This window comes from Pogoniulus pusillus, chromosome 31 (assembly GCF_015220805.1).
Source record: "Pogoniulus pusillus isolate bPogPus1 chromosome 31, bPogPus1.pri, whole genome shotgun sequence".
Classification (NCBI taxonomy): Eukaryota; Metazoa; Chordata; class Aves; order Piciformes; family Lybiidae; genus Pogoniulus; species Pogoniulus pusillus.
Window position 1 is genome coordinate 5,875,234 of NC_087294.1, and position 23,199 is coordinate 5,898,432.

General features: G+C 46.1%; 1 protein-coding gene across 9 annotated transcripts in view; it reads left to right on the top strand.

Moving 5' to 3' along the window:
* HIVEP2 (HIVEP zinc finger 2) overlaps window positions 1-23,199 on the top strand; it is a 187,511-nt gene that overhangs the window by 76,234 nt on the left and 88,078 nt on the right. For 8 of the 9 annotated variants that reach the window (XM_064169424.1, XM_064169423.1, XM_064169427.1 and 5 more), the window contains one exon: window positions 1,380-1,441. The exons of the other annotated variant lie outside the window; for it this stretch is intronic. The gene's annotated coding sequence lies outside the window, so the exon portion shown is untranslated. The remainder of the gene's footprint in view (window positions 1-1,379; window positions 1,442-23,199) is intronic. 9 annotated transcript variants of the gene reach the window in all.

Here is a 23,199-nt window from a genome sequence, read left to right on the forward strand (position 1 = left end):
CTGGGCTGCATGGGCTGCCAGGAGGTTGTCTTGCTTCCATGTCTGCTGAGGTATTTTCATTGATGTGCTCATTCACAGGTTTTAAATCTCTGCAGCCTTAAAGTACCATTTTTCCCTAAGGAGGAAGCACTGTGCTTGCCTGAGACCTTGCTCAAGCTCGGCATCTGCTGGGGCAGGATGGGGTGGCAGAAGTTAAATGGAGAGTGTGTGAAAAATTTTATGAGGTCACCATCCCTTTAAAATTGGTTTACACAGATGGCTGTCTGGTTTGTTGCTTTGTCCTTGTTTAATAGTAACTGTTTATGGAAAAATGAATTGCTTTGCAGAAGGAGGTCCAAAAGCTCTTGCTTTTGTTTCCCTCACCGAAGATCTTCATGTTGTTACGGGCATACAAAGATTGGGCCTGAAACAGAGATTAATTATGAAGCTCACAGTGAATAATTAACCATTTGTCTTGTTCCTAAGCTCTGTAGTCACCAGGTTAGAAATGATTTCCCAAACTGCAGAAGATAAGAGAAAGTTATGCCTGGTTTCACAATGTCCATATTGTTAGGGCTTTGCGCTGTGCGTACTCTGACATCAGCTGAGAGCTACGCAAGTCAGGTCCAGCTCCTCATACAAACCACTTCCTGGGGTTTTCCTGGGTAATGGCAGTGGTTCAGAAGACACCACAGTGCCTCAGAGTGCCATTTCTTGCATGTTGCACCAGACTGTGTGACCAGGAAGAAATGAGGTTCTTAAGAAAGAGGGTTTGATCTTAAAAATCCTCTCACATTTTGGGTTGTTGTGTGGTCAGGTTTAGATGTGTGGTACTTGGCTTGTGATCTCCTGACCCTGTTTGTAGGCTCATGGTATGTGTTGTGGAAGATACAGGAATGTGATCTGAGTGTATGTGTGATGCAGAGGGTTTAGTCTGAAGAGTTTTGTGTCTCCGAGTCATCCTAACCTCATCTCTTTTCCATTCCCAAATGACAGATTTCCAGATTAGGATTTCTGGCTGGAATTGTATATGGACATGGAATTCTCTGGTGGGGGGAGGAGTTTCACACTGTAGATTGATATCCTACCTCCCAAGCAAGAGACAGCAGATACCAGGATCACACAGGCTAACTTCGTATCTCCCCTGTCCCTCCATAGACTTGCCACAAGCAGCACACAGAGCAACCTTCAAATATACCTCACTGTCTGAAAGTAGAAGTGTACAAGAGGGAAACATGAGGAGAGTCTCTCCTTGAACATGCTGGAATAGGTTTGTGAAAACAGAGATGCTGACTTGGATTCACACTTTGCCAGGTTCTTACCAATACCAAGAAAGAGATAAGATGATTATTTTTTTAAAGGAAGTCAAACCTAAGTAATGGTACTCTGCCCTCTTACAGGACTGTCTACTTAAGAAGCTGAGAGTGAGTTAGAAACATTGATGAAGCCTCTATTCTGTGAGGTGAGTATGTGTTTTCATTGCTATTTTGAAAGAGCTTAGAAAATGCAGAAGTCTGGACACAGATCTGTTCAGAGCTGTGAGCAGAGTCCAGAAGCTCTCTGCCATGGCACGTGTTGGGATCAATAGTTACAAATAAGGCCCTTTGGCCTCCCCTGGATGGAAGTGATGAGTTTTGCATTCTGTGAGCATCTGAAGTGGCTCAATTAGTTTTTCAATTTCTGACTAATGGAATAACTGACTCTCACAGACTCTTTTGCAATGCAGTCCTCCTGCCTTTGTTGTATGCTGGTCTTAGATCACAGTTTGGGGAGGCAGAAAACTGTGATAGGAGAGGCAGTGGAAATCAAGTGTCTCCGCTGGATCCAGGCCAAGCATAATCCAAGGTTCAGAAATGTGTTTCATGACTTTTTTTCTTCTAGCATTTTGTCACAGTCAGATGCACTGACAGGCTTTTAATAAATCCCCTTCTGCACTGAGACTTGCAGCTCAGGTTCACAGACCCATGAGGGCTGGATAATTTGAATAAGCCTGAGAAGTGAAACTGCACATTTGTAGGTGCAGCAACTACAGAGAGCAAAAGCAGTGAATGCTTTAGTTTCGATAGCCTTTGTCATTACAAGATACTGTATGCAAACCAGGGAGTCCTGCTTGCTTGCTTTATGAGCAGCTCAGGCATGTGCAGCCCAGGGAGCCAGGCTGGTCACCTGGCCCTGCTTCCAGGGGACTTGTTTGGGGCAGAAAGAGTCTCTTGGAGTCTTGATCATTTGTACCAGCTTTAGAAGATAAACCCAGCGAGCAGGCTTCTAAGAACCTCCTGCTTCATGCCATTGGGATCTTGGACTTGTTGGAAAGAGTAAGTCAGGATTGGAATGGTGTCTCTGTAAGGATTTGGGGTTTTCTTTAATAGAGTGGTGTTTGCCTTTTAAAACATTCTTTTTTAAAATGAATTACTCTCACAGTCATTACCTGAATGCTTATTGACAAAATAGGAATTTAGGCAGGCCAGAATTCATCTCTTTTTGTGTCTACTCACCAACACAGAATGCAAAGTGACTCTAGCTCCATATGGCTCCTGATCTCTTCCCTCCTCCGACTGCTAGCTTCTTCTTACCTTGATGAATAAAAGGGAGCAGAGTGCTGGGCCATGAGCTGAAGGTGGGTGTAGGAGAGAAGTTATATCAGAAATGTTTTTCTCCACATCACTGTGACTCCTCAAGCACCTCTCAGTTCAGATGGAAAATACATTCGAAATACGATGAACTTTGATGCCAGTCTTAGATTTACAGCCTGAAAAAGGCCTGAAAATACTCAGAGGGCAAGTTACCTATGTGCAGGTTTGCTTCCCTAGGAAGGGATTATGATCTCTAGTGGTGTGGCCTCAAGTTCTTCCTTTCTTCTGCCATGCAGCTTGACTGAATCTTACAGCCTACAGCAATTCATATCTCCAGTAGTGTTCTCTTCAAGTGGTCTTCAGGAATTGGGATTTGTGCTTCTTTCCCCCTCTCTTATTTTGATATAGTGAGACTTTGAAGAGGTTTTACAAGTAGTGTGGTGACCACTGAAGTCCAGAATCTAAATGCCACTTGGATGTGTTCCTGTGTGATCTGGTATAGGTGATCCTGCTCTGGCAGGGGGTTTGGACTTAGATGATCCTTTGAGGTCCTTTCCAGCCCCTGTGAGTCTCTGGTTCTGTTCCTGGGTGATAGAGGCTGTGCAAGCACTTGCATTGTTTTAGAAGCTTTTCAGTACAAATGATGGCTAATAATGAAAATAACTTTTTTTTTGAAGTTGAGATGTGCACAACAACCCCAAGCAGCACTACAGGCTGGGGACTGAGTGGCTGGAAAGCAGCCAGGAGGAAAGGGACCTGGGTGTACTGATAGATAGTAGGCTGAAGATGAGCCAGCAGTGTGCCCAGGTGGCCAAGAGAGCCAGTGGCATCCTGGCCTGCATCAGGAGCAGTGTGGTCAGTAGGACAAGGGAGGTTATTCTTCCCCTGTACTCAGCACTGGTCAGGCCACACCTTGAGTGCTGTGTCCAGTTCTGGGCTCTTCAATTCAGGAGAGATGTTGAGGTGCTGGAAGGTGTCCAGAGAAGGGTGATGAAGATGGCAAGAGGCCTGGAACACAAACCCTATGAGGAGAGGCTGAGGGAGCTGGGGGTGTTTAGCCTGGAGAAGAGGAGGCTCAGGGCTGACCTCATTGCTGTCTACAACTACCTGAAGGGAGGTTGTAGCCAGGTGGGGTTGGTCTCTTCTCCCAGGCAACCAGCAACAGAACAAGGGGACACAGTCTCATGTTGTGCTGGGGGAAGTATAGGCTGGATGTTAGGAGGAAGTTCTTCCCAGAGAGAGTGATTGGCATTGGAATGGGCTGCCCAGGGAGCTGGTGGAGTCACCATCCCTGGAGGTGTTCAAGAGAAGCCTGGATGAGGCACTTAGTGCCATGGTCTGGTTGACTGGCTAGGGCTGGGTGCTAGGTTGGACTGGATGATCTTGGAGGTCTCTTCCAACCTGGTTGATTCTATGATTCTATAGCTTGACTGAATTAGAGATGACTGCTGTTTGTTGAATAGGGCTCTAAGAGAGTTGAGATGCCTCTGCTCAGAGACCTTCCACTTCCTGAAGATATGCAACATTTATTCTGCTTAGTTCTGAGGAGCTGAAGTTAAAAGTCTGTGGCGAGATTTGCAAAACGTAGTTTGATTAAAAGGATGCAACTCCACTGCTGCAGTGCAAAACGCCGTAAGGTTTTTGGTAGGGCAAGGTCTGTCTGTGCCCATCTCTTCTGCCTGAGCGCACCCGGCGGCAGAAGGCGCAGGTGTCCCTGCAGGCTGCTGCAGCGCACGGCAGGACGGCACCGCTCACTGCCATGCTGCCTGCGCTGCGCTGCGCTGCGCTGCGGCGGAACCTGCCCCGGCCGCTGCACTGCTCTCATGTGAACACACCCCTCGGATCCTCCAAACTGGGAAAGTTAACGTTCAGTATTAGCTATTGGTGCCCTAATCAGTGATTCCGTTATTGTAGCATTTCCTCACGTTCTGGGGTTGTGTGGGTGGGCAGCTAAGTGGTCTTCTGTTGCTGATGCTGTAGTTGGCTGGTAAGGGAGCTGAAATGGTCCTTCAGAGGTTTCTCCGGAGATTCTTTTCACTGCTGCCTTAAGAAAACAAACTTGAGGCCACATCTTCCTGTCCTGTTGGAGCATTAAATGATGTTGTCACATTTATAGCAGTTAGATCACGATACTCTAGGTCAAGAAGCAGCTAAGGGGGAGCAGAAGACAAAACTGGTTGGAAGAATGATTAAAAGGCAGAAGGTTCTGAAATGCTTTACCTCTGCTCTAAACTAGGACAAACCCATGTCTTATTTCAGAACATTCTGAATCCTGCTTTGGTTTTGTTTTGCATATTTTGATGTCATGAAGATATTCCAAATGATCTCATACATCTCATTAAGTTGTAATTCACTGGCAGTGGGTAGCACAACATTGTTAAACTGCTAGCACTGAAGGATCTTGTCAGATCACAAATCCTATTACTTTTATTAACCTTCATTTACAGCAGGGACAACACTTCCATTTGATAGGGGGACTTTTCTATCATATCAGTATATATTTCTTCCAGTATGAAAGGTTTGGATGGGTATGTGAGAGGCCTTGAGCACAGCCCTACGAGGAGAGGCTGAGGGAGCTGGGATTGGTTAGCCTGGAGAAGAGGAGGCTCAGGGGTGACCTTATTGCTGTCTACAACTACCTGAGGGGTGGTTGTGGCCAGGAGGAGGTTGCTCTCTTCTCTCAGGTGGCCAGCACCAGAACAAGAGGACACAGCCTCAGTCTGTGCCAGGGGAAATTTAGGCTTGAGGTGAGGAGAAAGTTCTTCACTGAGAGAGTCATTGGACACTGGAATGGGCTGCCCGGGGAGGTGGTGGAGTCGCCGTCCCTGGAGCTGTTCAAGGCAAGGTTGGACATGGCACTTGGTGCCATGGTCTGGCCTTGAGCTCTGTGGTAAAGGGTTGGACTTGATGATCTGTGAGGTCTCTTCCAACCTTGGTGATACTGTGATACACAGTTCTACATTATTTTTCCATTCTTACTATGTAGTTGTACTTTGAATAGGAGTGAACCATGCCATCTTTTATTGTCTATAAACCCCATAAATCTCTGGAGTTACACATTTGTGAGTGCTTAGGCTTTCAGCAGAGATAAGGCTGACTCTCCATTTCTGTGAGAATGTTCCCAGCTGAGCAGTCTCAGGAATGGAAAGCACAGCTTTTCACACGTATGTTTGGTGAATATAGAACTTGCACACGCTCTGAGCCGTGAACCGAAAGCTTCAGATTCAGCCGTCAGGGAGGAAGGAATTTGTCTGCTCTGCAGCAAAAGGAAGTATTTGCTGTGTTATTGTAGTCCATGGCCTTGTGCCATCTTTGATAAAGCATTTAAGGGTTGTGCACCCAAAGTCTGCTGCCCTCTTGACCCATCATCCAGCACTGCCGATAAATGAGGTAGAGGAGACGCAGCGCCGTAGGAGAGCCATTGTTCCCCCCGTGCAGCTGCCCCAAGAGCAGAAGCAGCAGTGGCTCCCTGTGATTCCCCACACCGCTCAGCCTCTTGGCTTTTCCTCTTTCACCTCTGCCTTTTCTGGCCCTGCTTTGTGCCAGCTGAGGTGAGCAGATACATGAGGAAGCTTGGGATTGATCTGCTTTCCACTCAGCTTAACTGGGCATGAATGAGACGAGTGTCTGGGATTTTTATATTGTCCTTTCCTGTATTTAAAAGGAACACCAGAGGCAACTGTCACAGCACTGTGCCTTGGGGGTTGGTCTCTTCTCCTAGGCAACCAGTGACAGAACGAGGCACTTGGTCTAGTTGACTGGCTAGGGCTGGGTGCTAGGTTGGACTGGATGATCTTGGAGGTCTCTTCCAACCTCGCTGATTCTATGATTCTATGACACAGTCACACGCTGCACCAGGGCAGGTTTAGGCTGGATGTTAGGAGGAAGTTCTTCACAGAATGAGTGACTGGCCATTGGAATGGGCTGCCCAGGGAGGTGGTGGAGTCACCCTCCCTGGAAATGTTTAAGAGGAAGCTGGATGAGACACTTAGTGCCATGGTTTAGTTGATTAGACGATGTTAGGTGATAGGTCGGACTTGATGATCTCGAAGGTCTTTTCCAACCTGATTAATCCTGTGATTCTATATTTCAGTTTATTTCCCTTTTAGCTATTCAGCACCATTGAGAGATGTTGCTTAAAACACTGAATTGCCCATCATTTTTCTAGTGCACTGTGAATTGCCCAGTCTTTTTTTTTCCCCAACTCTGAAAGCAGTTCTGGTTACAGAGATGCCAGCATCCCCAGTAAGTATGCCAAGAATGTACAGTTATACTTTATACTGCTAAATTAACAGACAGGAATAGTCACACCAAACCAGATTCAGCTCCCAGATGGGAAAGAATCTTCTCTAGCCCAAACTGTAGTGACTTTTTTACGTAAGAAAGTTTTGCCAATATAGCATACAGTGTGATTTGAAACAAATGCTGTCATCTCTCTGTGTTGATGACAGGTAATTTGTAGAAAATAGTGGCAATTTCTTTGTTTCCAGTGACCAACCAGGGGTTGGAAATGGCTGGACATTTAGGTAGGATAACTCTTCTCTTTGTTTCTTCAAGTGTTTAATTTTACAAACATTATTTGTCAATTGTACTTTTCTGGGTGCTGGGTTGAAGTGAAAAACAAGGTCTGGTTTTTATTTGCTTTATTATATATGCCATTCTCTTAGCTTTGTGAATTCAGTTATGACTTACATCCCTGTAAGTGACAGGAGAATACAACAGCAGGATCAGAAGAGCTAACTTTTGATTGTTGCAGTGTGTGGTGCTGATGGCATGAAATATTCTCAGACAGGCCCCCCAGTTTAGGAGGGACATTGAGATGCTTGAGTGTGTCCAGAGAAGGGCGACGAGGCTGGGGAGAGGCCTTGAGCACAGCCCTACGAGGAGAGGCTGAGGGAGCTGGGATTGGTTAGCCTGGAGAAGAGGAGGCTCAGGGGTGACCTTATTGCTGTCTACAACTACCTGAGGGGTGGTTGTGGCCAGGAGGAGGTTGCTCTCCTCTCTCAGGTGGCCAGCACCAGAACAAGAGGACACAGCCTCAAGCTGTGCCGGGGAGATTTAGGCTGGAGGTGAGGAGAAAGTTCTTCACTGAGAGAGTCATTGGACACTGGAATGGGCTGCCCGGGGAGGTGGTGGAGTCGCCATCCCTGGGGCAGTTCAAGGCAAGGTTGGACGTGGCATTGGTGCTATGGTCTAGCCTTGAGCTCTGTGGTAAAGGGTTGGACTTGATGATCTGTGAGGTCTCTTCCAACCTTGGTGATACTGTGATACTGTGATTAGGAACAGTCTGTTCATGAGACGATGAAATCTGTGGTCTTTGACAATTTACCTGTGCCAGATGGAATACTTTGGAAGATTTTGGCCCCCTGCAAATTTTAACAATGACTGTATTATGGTGAAATGAGGAAGAAGTTTTGCAGGTTGTTAAAAAGAAGGGAAGGGGTCTTCCTTTTTTTTTCCAAGCACTTGACTTAAATGATGCTCGAGCCCAGCTACTCCTTGGAACCACTCTAGGTTCCTGCCATGAAGCTGAGTGAGATACACAAGAAGGGATGTTCACAGAATCACAGAATCACACAATCAGCCAGCTTGGAAGAGACCTCCAAGATCATCCAGTCCAACCTAGCACCCAGCCCTAGCCAGTCAACTAGACCATGGCACTAAGTGCCTCATCCAGGCTTTGCTTCAACACCTCCAGGGACGGTGCCTCCACCACCTCCCTGGGCAGCCCATTCCAATGCCAATCACTCTTCTCTGGCAACAACTTCCTCCTAACATCCAGCCTGGACCTGCCCTGGCACAACTTGCGACTGTGTCCCCTTGTTCTGTTACTGGTTGCTTGGAAGAAGAGACCAACCCCCACCTGGCTACAGCCTCCTTTCAGGTAGTTGTAGACAGCAACGAGGTCCCCCCTGAGCCTCCTCTTCTCCAGGCTGCACACCCCCAGCTCCCTCAGCCTCTCATAGGGTTTGTGTTCCAGGCCCCTCACCAGCTTTGTTGCCCTTCTCTGGACACCTTCCAGCACCTCAACATCTCTCTTGAATTGAGGGGCCCAGAACTGGACACAGCGCTCAAGGTGTGGCCTGACCAGTGCTGAGTACAGGGGCAGAATGACCTCCCTTGTCCTACTGGCCACACTGTTCCTGATCCAGGCCAGGATGCTATTGGCTCTCTTGGCCATCTGGGCACACTGCTGCCTCATCTTCAGCTACTCTCTACCAGCACCCCCAGGTCCCTTTCCTCCTGGCTGCTTTCCAGCCACTCTGTTCCCAACCTATGTGTATCTGGATAAAACTGCACAACTCTCTGTGGTTGTACCAGACACTGCAAATCCTGCGTCTCCCACTCATTACAAGTGGAAAGATAATTTAGGTAGGATTACTTTGTGCTGTTCTCCAGTTCACAGTATGTCTGGTTTTCAGTGTGCTACACTACTCTATTCCTGTTTATAAATCTTTTAAGTGTGCACATTAAAAAAAGTAATTAAATTGTCATTATAATTTATAGTACGCCTGAAGTCAATCACCTAATTAAACGGAAAGAGCAGAGAGGTAGTAGGTTCATAAGCATTTATTAAGTATTACAGTATTAATTATGCAGGACTCTTGATCCAAGCAAAAGAAGGAAGAATGGAAACACCAATCTAAAAAAGCTTTCCATTGCTGCCCTTCTCAGTTTAAAACTGTGAGCCACTCCCCCAGCCCCAGTTGGCAGGGCAACACTAATGCTTTCTTTTGGTTAATTTTTAATGAAATGATGATGGAGTTTTTTTAATGACAATCACTTACAGCATTTTCCTGTAATACTTTTGAAAGAATAATCTGTCCCTGTGCAGAGGCCTATAAATATGAGTAGAACTGGAAGATACATTTAGAGTTATGGTTTGGAGTAGATTGTGTGGGAATAGACTCTCGATTATCACTCTGTGGCGTCTGTGCCAGTCCCCAGAAAAAAGGCTTGGCAGGCAGTGGAGGTAGGGGCTGAGCCCAAAGAGGAGACTGCAGTGCTGGAAGATGACTGTTCCTGATTCAGGCCAGGATGCCATTGGCTCTCTTGGCCACCTGGGCACACTGCTGCCTCATCTTCAGCCTACTAGCTATCAGTACCCCCAGGTCCCTTTCCTCCTGGCTGCTCTCAGCCACTCAGTCCCCAGCCTGTAGCACTGCTTGGGGTTGTTGTGGCCATAGTGCAGAACCCTGCACTTGGTCTTGTTAAATCTCATCCCATTGGCCTCTGCTCACCTGTCCAGCCTGTCCAGGTCCCTCTGCAGGGCTCTCCTACCTTCCAACAGATCAACACCTGCTCCTATCTTGGTGTCATCTGCAAATTTACTGATGCTGGACTCAATCCCCTCATCCAGATCATCAATAAAGATACTGAACAGGGCCGGGCCCAGCACTGATCCTTGGGGAACACCACTAGTGACAGGTTGGACTGGATGATCTTGGAGGTCTCTTCCAACCTGGTTGATTCTATGATTCTATTCTATGAGTGGGGATGATGTAGGGATGTGGTGGTCAAGAGAAGATTTGCCCTTTCTTTACAACCTTTCTCCCCACCTCTAGCTGTAAACCCAGGTAGCTTGGCTGAAAGCCAAGGGTAAAAGCTGCTGGCTTGCCCTGGTGGGATCAGACACAGAAGGACACTCTGCAAGGCAGTGTGGGTTGTGGATTGTGAGTTGGAGCCTTACAAATGGAAATGTATTTTATTAGTGAGCCTGTCTCACTGTGTCTGCTTTCTGTTTTGCTGATGTGTTGAGCTGCCTCAACACAAGAAGGTGATAAGGATGGAGATGGAATTTTAAATTTCTTTTTTTCCCCCTAGTTGGTTAAAAAAATGAAAATCCCTGGCAAGACACTGAAATAGCCTTACCTGTGTCTCATGGTGTTCCTGGGGTCTTCATTTCAGCCTCACTGACCTTTACACTGACCATTAGATGTCAAAACCTCTCTATCAGGGTCTGATCCTGCAGCCTGGGTCTTGAGCCCTGTCTGTGCTGAAGTAGTCTTAAAGGGGAGAGAGGAAGTGAGCAAACAGGCAGCTGCTGGGGGCACTTCAGAGTTCTGTGAACTTGTACTGGTCCCACAGCCTGCAGTGAGCAGAGCCATACTAGTGCTTAACGATACAACTACAAGCCACTGTAATAAAGCAGGATGAAGACCACTAAGGGTTTTGATCAGAGTTCAGTGGAATCCTTTGCAGCTTGCTTGGATGTTGACAGTAAGGGCTAAAGGGGGAAGGAACACCTTTGCTATTTTTTTCCTACAAGAACTTGTAGCAACAAAAGCCTCTCTCCTGTTTCACCAGAGGTGAGCCATCTAAAAGATCCTTAGATTAGCAGGCTTTAAAACAAAAGATGACCAAAATCCCTTCCAGATAAGTGGATAGGAAGGTGTTAGAGATGTACCTATTTATCCTGTCATTGCCAAATTGATGTAACATATTTGGAACCTAACAGCATAACTGTCAGTTTGTCTTGCAGCCTATTAAATAGGAATTCATTGGCACTACTTAATCACAAAATGAGGGCAACACCTGAAAGTGGGATCTAGCTTACCTGAACGTCAGGAAAATCAGTTCAGTGTCTCTCTTTCTGCAAGAAACTGTGTGATTGGAATATGAATCCCTGCTGAAGGCCATTTCTTTTTGCAGTCTTTAGTAGGCTGCACCGAATGGACAGCAAAAGGCAGAAACAGAAGAAGCTGCACTGAACAATCCAGAAACGTTACCATGTATGGGATTTTCATTTATACAGGGACCACTGAATCTGTCTGGCTATGTTCCCTGCAGTATTCTGTGCCATCTTTTTTCATTCAAGATTGCAGAGGATGTTATTCTGAGGCCCAATCCAGCAGTTTAGCTGTCAACACCCTGTCTCCCTGTCCCACGCACCTGCTGAGGCACAGGCTTGCATGCCTTGCTGCAGGGAGACCTGAGCTTACCACTCTCAATCCAGTAAAATCACTCAGAGTTTTGCTACTGTTTCAGAAGATATAATTGGGATTCCCTTTGCATCAGAGATAATGCTATACCTTATATGGAGCAAATCAAATCACTGACAGCTCCTCCTCCTCCTCCAAGGAGCCATAATGAGCACAGTCATTATGCTTCAGGTTAGCACTGCAGCAGCGTTATGTAAGGAACAGAACTTGACAGTTCTGTGGGGGGAGGGAAGTACATATAAAAATGGTAGTGGCCTAACCAAGGCCTCAGATGACATAATTCAACTCAGATTATACAATTCATTTTATGGTCAGTATGCCTGTCCTCTGAGCCATGTATTGGAAGATGTAACACTTGTCTGCATCAGACTTCACAGCTCTCTCTTTAATACAGGAATTGCTCATGCCATGCTACTGTTAGGTGTATTTTCAGCTTCTCACTGTGGGCAGTAAGCAGAGGCAGCCCTGACAGTAGTGTCTGCTCTTTGTGGAAACAGTGGAAAGCTAGAAAAACCAAACCTTCCTCATACTGATTCTGAAAACAGGTTGGATGAGTATTACATTGCACTTACTTGAAGGAGCTGTGGAGCAACTCATTTGGACACCATCTACCATTTTTTGTTGTCAGATCAGAGCAAAGGAAGTCTCTTCTTCATGTATGAGAACCTTGTTGTTACAATTTTCTTGAGGAATAGATACTCATTAGGAAAAATCAACTTGTTTTATGCGACAGGCAAATAATTTCTTGAATGTCCTAGATTCTATTTCAGTGCCTGTGCATTATAATTATAATACAATCACACACTAAATGAATATTGTACTTTAAATCCACAACTGTGGAAATACTAACACATTCTCAAGTATTTAGCCTGGTACAGATGCTCTGATGTGGATAGAGAACTTGGCCATGTGAGTCTATCTTTATCCATTGCTTAGGCATAACTCAGGTGGGTCTGTGTTAGGCACTGGAACAGTCAGAACAAGTAGGTGTTTGGTAGCACATGCCTGAATATACCATGTGTGAGTCCAGGCAGCTCAGCCAGACTCTCTCTGTAAGCATGAGCAGGCCACCAGCTTCTCCTATGCTCCTGGACCTCCTCTGTGTTGGGAGCACAGAGGTATCACAGTCATTAATATCTAAAAGGTGAAAGGTGTTACTTAAAAATCAATCTATGTGGAGCCTTTGCCATGACTGCAGCCCAGACAAGCTTATCAGAAACAGCTTTTAAGTTCCTGCTACAGCTTTTAAGTTCCTGCTACTAGAATTCAGTGTGCCCTTGACAGCCTTCAAATGTGCTGTGCAAATGCTCAGGTAAACTTGGTGCTGATGTGATTTCACTCCTAGTAATGTCTAATGGAGGTAACATACATTTATATAAGGAGGTAACACTCCTTGTTTCAGTTTGGGTGGAAGTTCCCTGGAATTACAGAGCACATCCTTAAGAGCAGCAGTGGTCAGTAAGGGCAAGTGCAGGGTCCTGCATCTGGGAAGGAATAAAAACAGGCACAGTACAGGCTGGGGGCTGTCCTGTTGGAAAGCAGCTCTGTGGAGAAAGACCTTGAAGTCTCGGTGGACAGCAAGTTCTGCATGGGCCAGCAAGGTGCCCTTGTGGCCAAGAGAGCCAGAGACATCCTGGGGGGCATCAAGAAAAGTGTGTCCAGCAGGTATAGGGAGGTTTTTCTTCCTCTCTACTCTGCCCTGGTGAGACCACACCTGGAACACTGTGTAAAATTTTGGGCTCCCCAGTTCAAGAGAGGCAAGAACCTGCTGGAAAGAGTCCAGGGAGAGCCATGAGGATGATTGGGGGACCTGAGCATCTCCCCTATGAAGAGAGACTGAGAAACCTGGGGCTGTTTAGTCTGGAGAGGAGAAGACTGAGAGGGCATCTCATCAATGTCTATAAATATCTGAGGGGTGGGTGTCAAGTGGCTGGGGCCAATCTCTTTTCACTGGTCCACAGCAATAAGACAAGGAGCAACAGGTACAAACTTGAACATAGAAGGTTTCACCTCAACACAAGGAGAAACTTCTTTACAGTGAAGGTGACAGAGCACTGGAACAGGCTGCCCAGAGATGTTGTGAAGTCTCCTTCCCTGGAGACTTTCAAAACCTGCCTGGATGCATTCCTGTGCAGCCTGCCCTTAGGTGATCCTGCTTGGCAGGGGTGTTGGACTCGATGATCTCTGGAGGTCCCTTCCAACCTGTAAGGTTCTGTGGGTTTGGGATTAAACTCCAGCTATCTCATCAGTGTATGTATTGATCTTGTATGTGTGATTTTCTGAAGGTGCTTCTGGGGAGAACAATATTAAATTTGAAAGAACAAATGCCACTATAAAGCAGGGAGATGTGCAATGACATAGCTGTAACCATATACCTCATAAAATAAATACCTAAGCAGACTGGGTGCAAACATTTCAAATCCTCTTTGGCCCACAAAATCAAGAGTCAAAAGGTAGCCTCAATTCACAGGACACTTCAGCAAAGTGGAAAGGGCTAAAGCCTAGTTGGAAGAGTATTTGAGATAAGAAATCTAGGTACATTGAGTCTGGATAAAATGTAAGTCAGAGTTTTAGCTGCATATATGTACGAGAAAGGTCTGGAGAGAATAGGACAATGGTACAGAAGGAAAAAGGGAGAAGAAAAAGCTGTGGTTAAGCTGCAACAGGGAATACTTGGCTAGACAGTTCAATATTGGGAAAGGGTTAGTACTACACAACATTTAGGTCAGTGGAGCAAGCTGCCATGGGAGGGTGTGGAGTTAGTCATGGCTAGACTAGATAAATGTCTGTTACAGATGATCTGGAGCAACTGATTTAGACATGGGTTCCAACCCCAGTGCTTTTGTATTTTTTATTCTTTTCAGGTAAATTCTTGTCAGATTGTCTTGTTCTTCCCCTTAGTATGTGAAGTAGGGTAGGAGAGCCCTGCAGAGGCTGGATGGATGGGCAGAGGCCAATGGGATAAGATTCAACAAGGCCAAGTGCAGGGTTCTGCACTTTGGCCACAACAACCCCAAGCAGCACTACAGGCTGGGGACAGAGTGGCTGGAGAGCAGCCAGGAAGAAAGGGACCTGTGGGTACTGGTAGAGAGTAGCTGAACATGAGCCAGCAGTGTGCCCAGGTGGGCAGCAGAGCCAGGGGCATCCTGGTCTGCATCAGGAACAGTGTGGCCAGTAGGACAAGGGAGGTTATTCTTCCCCTGTACTCAGCACTGGTCAGGCCACACCTTGAGTGCTGTGTCCAGTTCTGGGCTCCTCAATTCAAGAGATGCTGAGGTGCTGGAAGGTGTCCAGAGAAGGACAACATAGCTGGTGAGGGGCCTGGAGCACATGTGCCATGGTCTGGTTGATTTGATAGGGCTGGGTGCTAGGTTGGACTGGATGATCTTGGAGGTCTCTTCCAACCTGGCTGATTCTATGATTCTAAGTATTACAGCCTTATTGACAAAAAAGCACTAAGAACAGCATGTGGGCTAGAAATATTACTAATATTACTTTGGATTTTATAGTAGATGTAAAATGCCATATAAGTATTACATAAAATCAATAGTGTGTTTGTGAGTAATCTCTTGAAATCTGTATTAAAATACATTATAAATATTTAGACTGTTCCTAAAGCCCTTTGTTTTCTTCCTTAGAATAAAACTTTTTCTCCACAGAAATGTCTGCATATTTTAAAGATGGGAAATAAATACATTTTCAGAGAAGAGTACTGCACAAGAGGTGAGATACACTCTGTGTCCCTGTAACCACATGAATGACATCTCTCCTCTTACAAGTGTTTGCCATAGTGTGAGTTCCCAGGGAAGGGTTTAAAGGGCCTCCATGCCCCTAAGTTGATGCATGTGTGCCTGTATCTATGTCTGTGTGTGCATACCTTTAGGTAATACTGCAGTCAGTGGAATTTTGAATTGATCCCAGGCCATATAACAGATTTTCTCTGTTCCAGGTTATGATTTCTTTCATGACACTATATTCATAGAATCATAGAATCAGGCAGGTTGGAAGAGACCTCCAAGGTCATCCAGTCCAACCTAGCACCCAGCCCTAGCCAGTCAACCAGACCATGGCACTAAGTGCCTCATCCAGGCTTGTCTTGAACACCTCCAGGGATGATGACTCCACCACCTCCCTGGGCAGCCCATTCCAATGGCAATCACTCTCTCTGTGAAGAACTTCAAAACTGGTTCAAAAGCAGGCTCTATTGTTAAGTAATTAAAATCAGCACATGGGAAAAGATTCACTTTTATCAGCAGAAGCAGCATATTGTATTGCTAACCACTCATAGCAGGGAAAATCACTTCTCTTTGGGCTCAATCCAAGTTCCATTGACTTTTATGATACATGGATCAAGCTTTCTAATCAGGTTGCTGTGATTACCTGCAAACCCACTGGGGACTTTATTGTTCATTGCCAGGACTACTTGTAATGAAATGATATGAAGAAACAAGAACGTAGGCGCTGACACTTGGATCTGCAGTTCAAGTTAAGGATTTCTTTGGCTTGTTGGAATTAAAGGAGTAGCCCCAGCAAAGATAATTCTGACTCCATTTACTTACCCTCTTCCAATTACTGTAGGAGTGGTGTATTAGTAAGCAATCCTTAGAGAAGCAGTGAGAGGTGCTTTACTGTATCCTAAAGGCAGGCTAGGTAACTCAGGAAGAGTGAGCCTTCTCCTGGTGTCTCCTGATTGTCTCCTGTGATGCAGTCCTGATTGAAAAACAGCTTTCTTCCAGTGCTTTCATTTAAGCAGTTTCTGGTGGTCACAAAGATTCTGGAACAGCAGGATAATGGTTTGGGATATACTTGACCAAATATTTATATGTCTGTTGCAACTTCCTGAAGGTGAACCTGTGATACTCACTTCTGGAAGCACTCAGATGGGAATTTAAATCACTCTTTGGAGATGCAGAATTCAGCAGGGATCTCTTTTATCCTTTTTTTTCTGTAATTTAGTACCATTTCTAGTCTTTGTGCTTGAGTTTCTGAATGATGACTATTGTTTGTTTTACCTTTTGTTATTCATAAGAAGCCTTTCCCTTGATTTCTTCTGTGGCATTGTATTTCCCTGGCAGAAACATGTTTGCTGCTTAGCATGTTGACTGTTCTCTGGAAGTACTTCTAAGTGTTAGGCACTCTCTCAGCCCCTTTCCCAGAGCAGCTTTTCCAGTTTGACTTTGTACAGGCAGTGTGGATCTCACTAGTTTCCTTGTTATACTAGTTTTTGAGCAGAAGCCTTAACATAGACTCAAACCTTGAGGTTTTAAGGGGACAAGTCTCAGTGAAATTGCCACCTTGTCGTCCTTACTCTTTTGCTTGCAGCTGCACTAAACTCTGCTGAACACAGCAGAGAGGGCAAAAGGAGGCTTAAGACCAGTTTTTGCATTTGTCTGGTTCCTGGGGCAACCAGGCCTTGAATGTACTCCATGTTAATAGGAAACACCTTCAGAAACAAGGTTTAGCTAATCCCTGCCAGTCTCTTTAAGTCAGCAACCTCTTTCTGTCATTTAGTGGCAGAGCATCTCTGCGTGCTGGCACCTGATTTTTGGACACAGATAGGAATAAATTCAGTGGAAACTGTTCACTTGCATTGCCATTTGAGTTTCAAAGGTCAATAATGTTCTTCTTAAAACATACTGCCTTTTTAGTGACCTTTCTGGGCATAGTAAATAGAGGTAGTTTAGAGAGGGATTGGTTTAGTACACAGTTTCAGAGGTTTTATTCCGATTTTGTATTCTGGGCCATCACAAGATGGTAATCAGGGTGGTGTGTTGCCCACAGCAACATTCAGGAGTCCTGGTAACTCAGGATAAAACCTGTGTGTCTGCCCAAAAGTAATGAGCCTTCTGTCAAGTACTGCATCAAGGGGAATTGTTTGTTCAGGCTTTTAAGTTTTGTAGGGTAGCTGGTAAGATTATTTCTTCAGCTAGCTCCATAGTGATAGAGAAATGGAAACTTTCCATCCTGCCCCTTCTGTGACTCTTCATCTGTGCCACAGATCTCAGATCATGTGCAGCAAGGGGCTGCAGAGGTTGAAGATGACACTCTGCCCATGGGTCATCATTGCATACCACCTGGAAATCACTATTTCACTACCCTTCTTGTTGAAAGAGCTGTGGAAGTGCTCTGTTTCTTACTCCAGGCAGAGCTGTCTGTGGTGGCTTTTGCTGAAGGTCAGTGGAAGGCTCAGACTCACTGAGGTGGGAAACATGAGCCTTCAGCCAGCAAGGAGCAAGTGCAGGCAGGAGCACCATCAGCTTCCACAGCTACAGGAAGAAGAGGACTTCTGTCATAGGTCTTAGCCAGCAGCAGTTATCCTCTAAAAGAGACATGCTGGGAAAGATTGGGTAGCCTGAGCTTTGAGTCTTGTGTATTTCTCTACATGATGATGTGGAGATCTGGTTGAAAATCATGTTCAAAATTGTACCAGAAACTTGTCTTGTACCTGTACTTGCAAGAGTGTTCCACTGTCCTCCAAACCCTGCCCTTTTATCTGAGCTTATCCTCCATGCTGTTGGTTACTGCAGTGTTCTCAGTGTTGATTGCGTCAGGACCAGCAGTTGTTATTTCTAGGTCCTCAATTTTCAGCCTCCTGCTGGTGTAATCCCAAGCTTCCTGTCCATGGAACCCATAGTACCCTGGATTAGGTCCAACCTTCCAGAAACATGGACTCCATGCCTTGTGAAGAAATTAGATAATACTAGGTGGCCAAGGACCAGAGCTCTAGATGTTGCAAACCCAAAGGCAGGTAAGCAGGTGAGCCCTTTTAACACGCTTAAAGCCTGTGTCTGAACATGCTGCCAGCTGAGCTTGATCTCCTCATGGGCATGTTCAAGTCACTGCCCATTCTCTTCTGAAAATCATAGACAACAGTGTTAAAATACTGAATCACTTGGGTGATTGTGACCAACAGATGATACCACATAGCACACCTGGAAAATAATCTTTTCACACAGCTGAAAGCAAATGCACACATTCCTTTTGTAATACTTCTTTAGTCAGCAGGGATTTCTATCATCTGTGTGAATTTCTGTTTTTCCTTAAAGCTGCCCACTTAGCCTCAGGCACTGAGTTTGGCTTTATTTTTTTTCCATGTCACTGTACATCATGGTCCTCCCTTCTCCATCCAGGAGTAAGCCTATGCCTGCACAATGCGCTAGCCCCGGGCTTACCACCCTCTTCCCCCTGCTTCCCACAGCTCTGGAGAAAGGTGATCAGCCTGGGCTGTGAGCCTCACTGCCATGGGCAGGACTGGGTGCATTCCTGTGTGAACTACCCTAGACGACCCTGCTTTGGCAGGGAAATTGGACTCTACCATCTCTGGAGGTCCCTTACAACCTCTGAGTTTCTGTGATTCTGTGGGTGGATGACATTTATCCTCCAAAATGATGGTGGAGCATCAGATGGGGTCAGTCATAGGTGTGCTGGAGACCTCTGTTGCTTGTGGACATACTGAAACTTTTCTGATTGGGGACATAGAATCATAGAATCAACCAGGTTGGAAGAGACCTCCAAGATCATCCAGTCCAACCTAGCACCCAGCCCTATCCAATCAACCAGACCATGGCACCAAGTGCCTCAGCCAGGCTTTTCTTGTACACCTCCAGGGATGATGACTCCACCACCTCCCTGGGCAGCCCATTCCAATGCCAATCACTCTCTCTGCCAAAAACTTCCTCCTGACATCCAGCCTAGACCTCCCCCGGCACAACTTGAGACTGTGTCCCCTTGTTCTATCTCGGCATAACTGCAAAAGCCAGTGAGAAATTCATATTCCCATTAGTGGCAGAAGCTGACAACGAAGTCTTGGTGAAGAATTTCTCTCTCCAATGCAAGTCAAATAGGAACTCACCTATTTGACTCATTTTTGCTTTCATGGTTGTCTTGGCCCAAGACATAAAGAGCCTTGTTTTGATCCTCGACTTGATCCCTGATTGACAGAAAAGTTCTCACTGTGGATGGACTTTGGACAAATCTTTACTATTACTGAAACACTTCTTGCTTGCTGGATGAGGGAAGAGGGACTCCAGGAAAAAGCTGTGCCAGCAAATAACGTGACTCTGCTGGTAAGAACAAAGGCTGTACTGGGAACACACTGTCAGTACACCTTGCTAGGACAGCTGCACCAGCAGGGCTGTCCTATTCTGGATACAGCTTTCTCTTCTGTTCCAGTTTGCCATGCATGATTTATCTTTCTGTCACCTCTTCAGGTCCCTAGGCACTTCTCAGCATAAAAAGAAATTAAACCCCAATACAGATGAGTCTGCTTTGTATTGGAGTCTTGACCTGTAATATATCAGGTTTTCATATTGCAATTTTCCCAGCAAATAGCTGTCCTTCAAGAACCAATGTTGCATTAGTGATCTGCAGAGGTCCTACCTCAGCCATGCTTTGGTTTTATTTACTTCCATGTACAAACTCTGAAGCAATCCGAAATGCCTTGGAGAGGCATTGTGCTGGGTTAGGAACTGGCTGGAGGGCCAAGCCCAGAGAGTGGTGGTGAATGGTGCCACATCCAGCTGGCAGCTGTCACTAGTGGTGTCCCTCAGGGATCTGTGCTGGGCCCCATCCTCTTTAACATCTTCATAGATGACCTGGATGGGGGCATGGAGTCAGTCATCAGCAAGTTTGCAGATGACACCAAGCTGGGGGCAGATGTGACTGAGTTGGAGGGCAGAAGGGCTCTGCAGTGGGACCTTGACTGCCTGGACAGATGGGCAGAGTCCAAGGGGATGGCGTTCAATAGCTCCAAGTGCAGGGTGCTGCACTTTGGCCACAGCAACCCCATGCAGAGATACAGGCTGGGGTCGGAGTGGCTGAGAGCAGCCAGACAGAGAGGGATCTGGGGGTGCTGATTGATACCCACCTGAACATGAGCCAGCAGTGTGCCCAGGTGGCCAAGAGAGCCAGTGGCATCCTGGCCTGCATCAGGAATGGTGTGGCCAGCAGGAGCAGGGAGGTCATTCTGCCCCTGTACTCTGCACTGGTGAGACCACACCTTGAGTCCTGTGTTCAGTTCTGGGCCCCCCAGTTTAGGAGGGACATTGAGATGCTTGAGCGTGTCCAGAGAAGGGCAACGAGGCTGGGGAGAGGCCTTGAGCACAGCCCTACGAGGAGAGGCTGAGGGAGCTGGGATTGGTTAGCCTGGAGAAGAGGAGGCTCAGGGCAGTCCTTATTGCTGTCTACAACTACCTGAGGGGAGGTTGTGGCCAGGAGGAGGTTGCTCTCTTCTCTCAGGTGGCCAGCACCAGAACAAGAGGACACAGCCTCAGGCTGCACCAGGGGAGATTTAGGCTGGAGGTGAGGAGAAAGTTCTTCACTGAGAGAGTCATTGGACACTGGAATGGGCTGCCCGGGGAGGTGGTGGAGTCGCCGTCCCTGGAGCTGTTCAAGGCAGGACTGGACGTGGCACTTGGTGCCATGGTGTAGCCTTGAGCTCTGTGGTAAAGGGTTGGACTTGATGATCTATGAGGTCTCTTCCAACCCTGATGATACTGTGATACTGTGTGAGATAAGGCTTTCATACTTCCTGAGAGAGCATAACCATGAACTCCAGTGGTCAGTGAGGGAAAAAAATTATCACCAAAAATCACAGTAAACAGCCTGGCAACCCAGATGTCAGAAGGATTGCTTAGTGTTTTGTCCTCTTATACCAGTTTAATTTTTATCAGACTTTGGAGTTTGTTTCCCCCCCTCCCTTGATGCTCTCATTACATTTAATGCCCTGTATTAAAGAGAGTGTTTGCATCTTGCTCTGTGCTTCTGCAGCAGCATTTCTCTTGAGCAGACTGGTAGGTTGCACCCACAACAGGACTGCAGTCTGGCTTCATAGATCAATAAACCATCTCAGTTGTTGAGCATACCAGCTTTGAATTTTAAAGATCCACAGTGGCACTTAAAATACCAGAGAGGCCACAACCTGATGTAAATTTTAAGAGACATCTGAAGAACTGCTCTATATTTCAGTCGTAAAGCTCTGCCAGCATTACCTTTTAACCTGATCACTGTTTGCCTGGGTTTCAGTCTTCTGGTTTTCTCTGTGACTATTGAAGGTGGTTTTGTTATTGGGCTTTTTGGTTGTTGTTTTTTTTTTCTTCCCCAAGAGACAGACAACTGTGTCTTTAAAGCAACAAAACAACTGTGTCAACAGATGGGAGAGAAAATGCTGTGTCTGAAATAGTGCTAGGAATAAACTGTGTTAAAAATAGGTAGTCTTGCCACAACTGTTTCTTTGGCCAATGTAGAAATCCTCCTTTCCCATGCTAGGGTTTTATCAAAACTAAACTAAGAACCTGCTAGAAAATTAGTGTCTAAAGGTGTTGCTAGAACAATAGCTGCCCTTTTCCTGCCTAAGTGTAACAGCCATGCTACTAAAGGGGAAAAGCTAAGGCACTTGTGCTGTCAGGGGAGAGCTCTTCACAACTCCTGGGACTGACCCCTGACCACCAGCAACTAAAACACAGCTCTTGCACTTGTGGATATAGATTTTAACAATATGACCCCTCTCTCTCCAACCTCAACAGTGCTAGGACAAGTAGGATGCTGGAGTGTCAGAATTTTGACCTCTCTTAAAAGTGTTGTTTCACCTCTAGATATGGAGGGAAATCATTTATCCCTATCCCACACATCATTTGGGGAGAACCCACAGCAATGCTGCTAACAAGTTGAGATTCTGCAAAAGAAAGCTCTTGCCCTGTCCGAAATAGGAGAGCAAACTGAACTAGGCTTGAATGTGTTTTTTGCTAGCAGAATTACAGCTGCAGATTAGGCATTACATTTCTGCTTTCCATCTGCTGTCTCACTCATTGCTGCTGTCTGTCTCCTTGCTTTCAATTGTCTCTGCTGTGGCTCAGTTTATCCAATTTTCAGGGCTGGCCAGCCATTTCAGCATTATCACTGTCCTAATGGCTGCAAGGAGAGCAGAGAAACTCTTCACCGAATGGTTTCTGCTTTATTCCACAATGCCCCCGTGCTTTGGTTGGTTGGTTTGTGTTTGTGCTCGCTTGCTCCGTGTTGTGTCATCTGGGAAGAGAGGAGATGTTTGCATAATGTGTGTTTTGCTGGAGCTGTTTAATTTCTGCAAACGTTTATATTCTGCTGCTCTCGGTGCCTCTGGGGCAGGGACAGATTGTCATCTCAAACAGAGAACAAATTGGAGAGGTGACCCCACGCCGGGAGGAGCTGGAGAACAGGTAGAGTCTGGCTCCCAGCACTCCCCTCCTCACATCCCTCTCAGCCTTGGGAGCAAGCAGCCTCGAGCAGCTGAGCATAATCTAGGGGAGCCTCACAGCATTTGTAATTGATTCTTGATCTCTGAGATGAAAGGCAAAGGTAGATAAGGCTCCTTCAGGTAGGTGAGCTGTGCAACCTGCTGCTGAGTGTAAGTTCCCTGGGACCCGTTACTGCCTTGCTGTTTGCAACAGGCTTTTCCTTTCCCACTTGTCTGCAGCCAAGGTGTGCTCCTGGGGATCCAGGCTTGCCTGCAAGTTGTCTCTGTTACATTAATATTGTTTGCAAAGACTAAAGGAAATTTAAAGGAAAAGGTTTCAGATAACTTTAGAGGCTGCCCAGTTACTTCAGTGCATTGAAGGAAAGTGCCACATTCCTTATCAAAACACCACGTTCATTCTCCCTATTCTTCCCTCATTTCCATGGGAAGGAAAGAAATGAAGGAGTTGAAATGTCTATGAATTTCCACCCTTCTT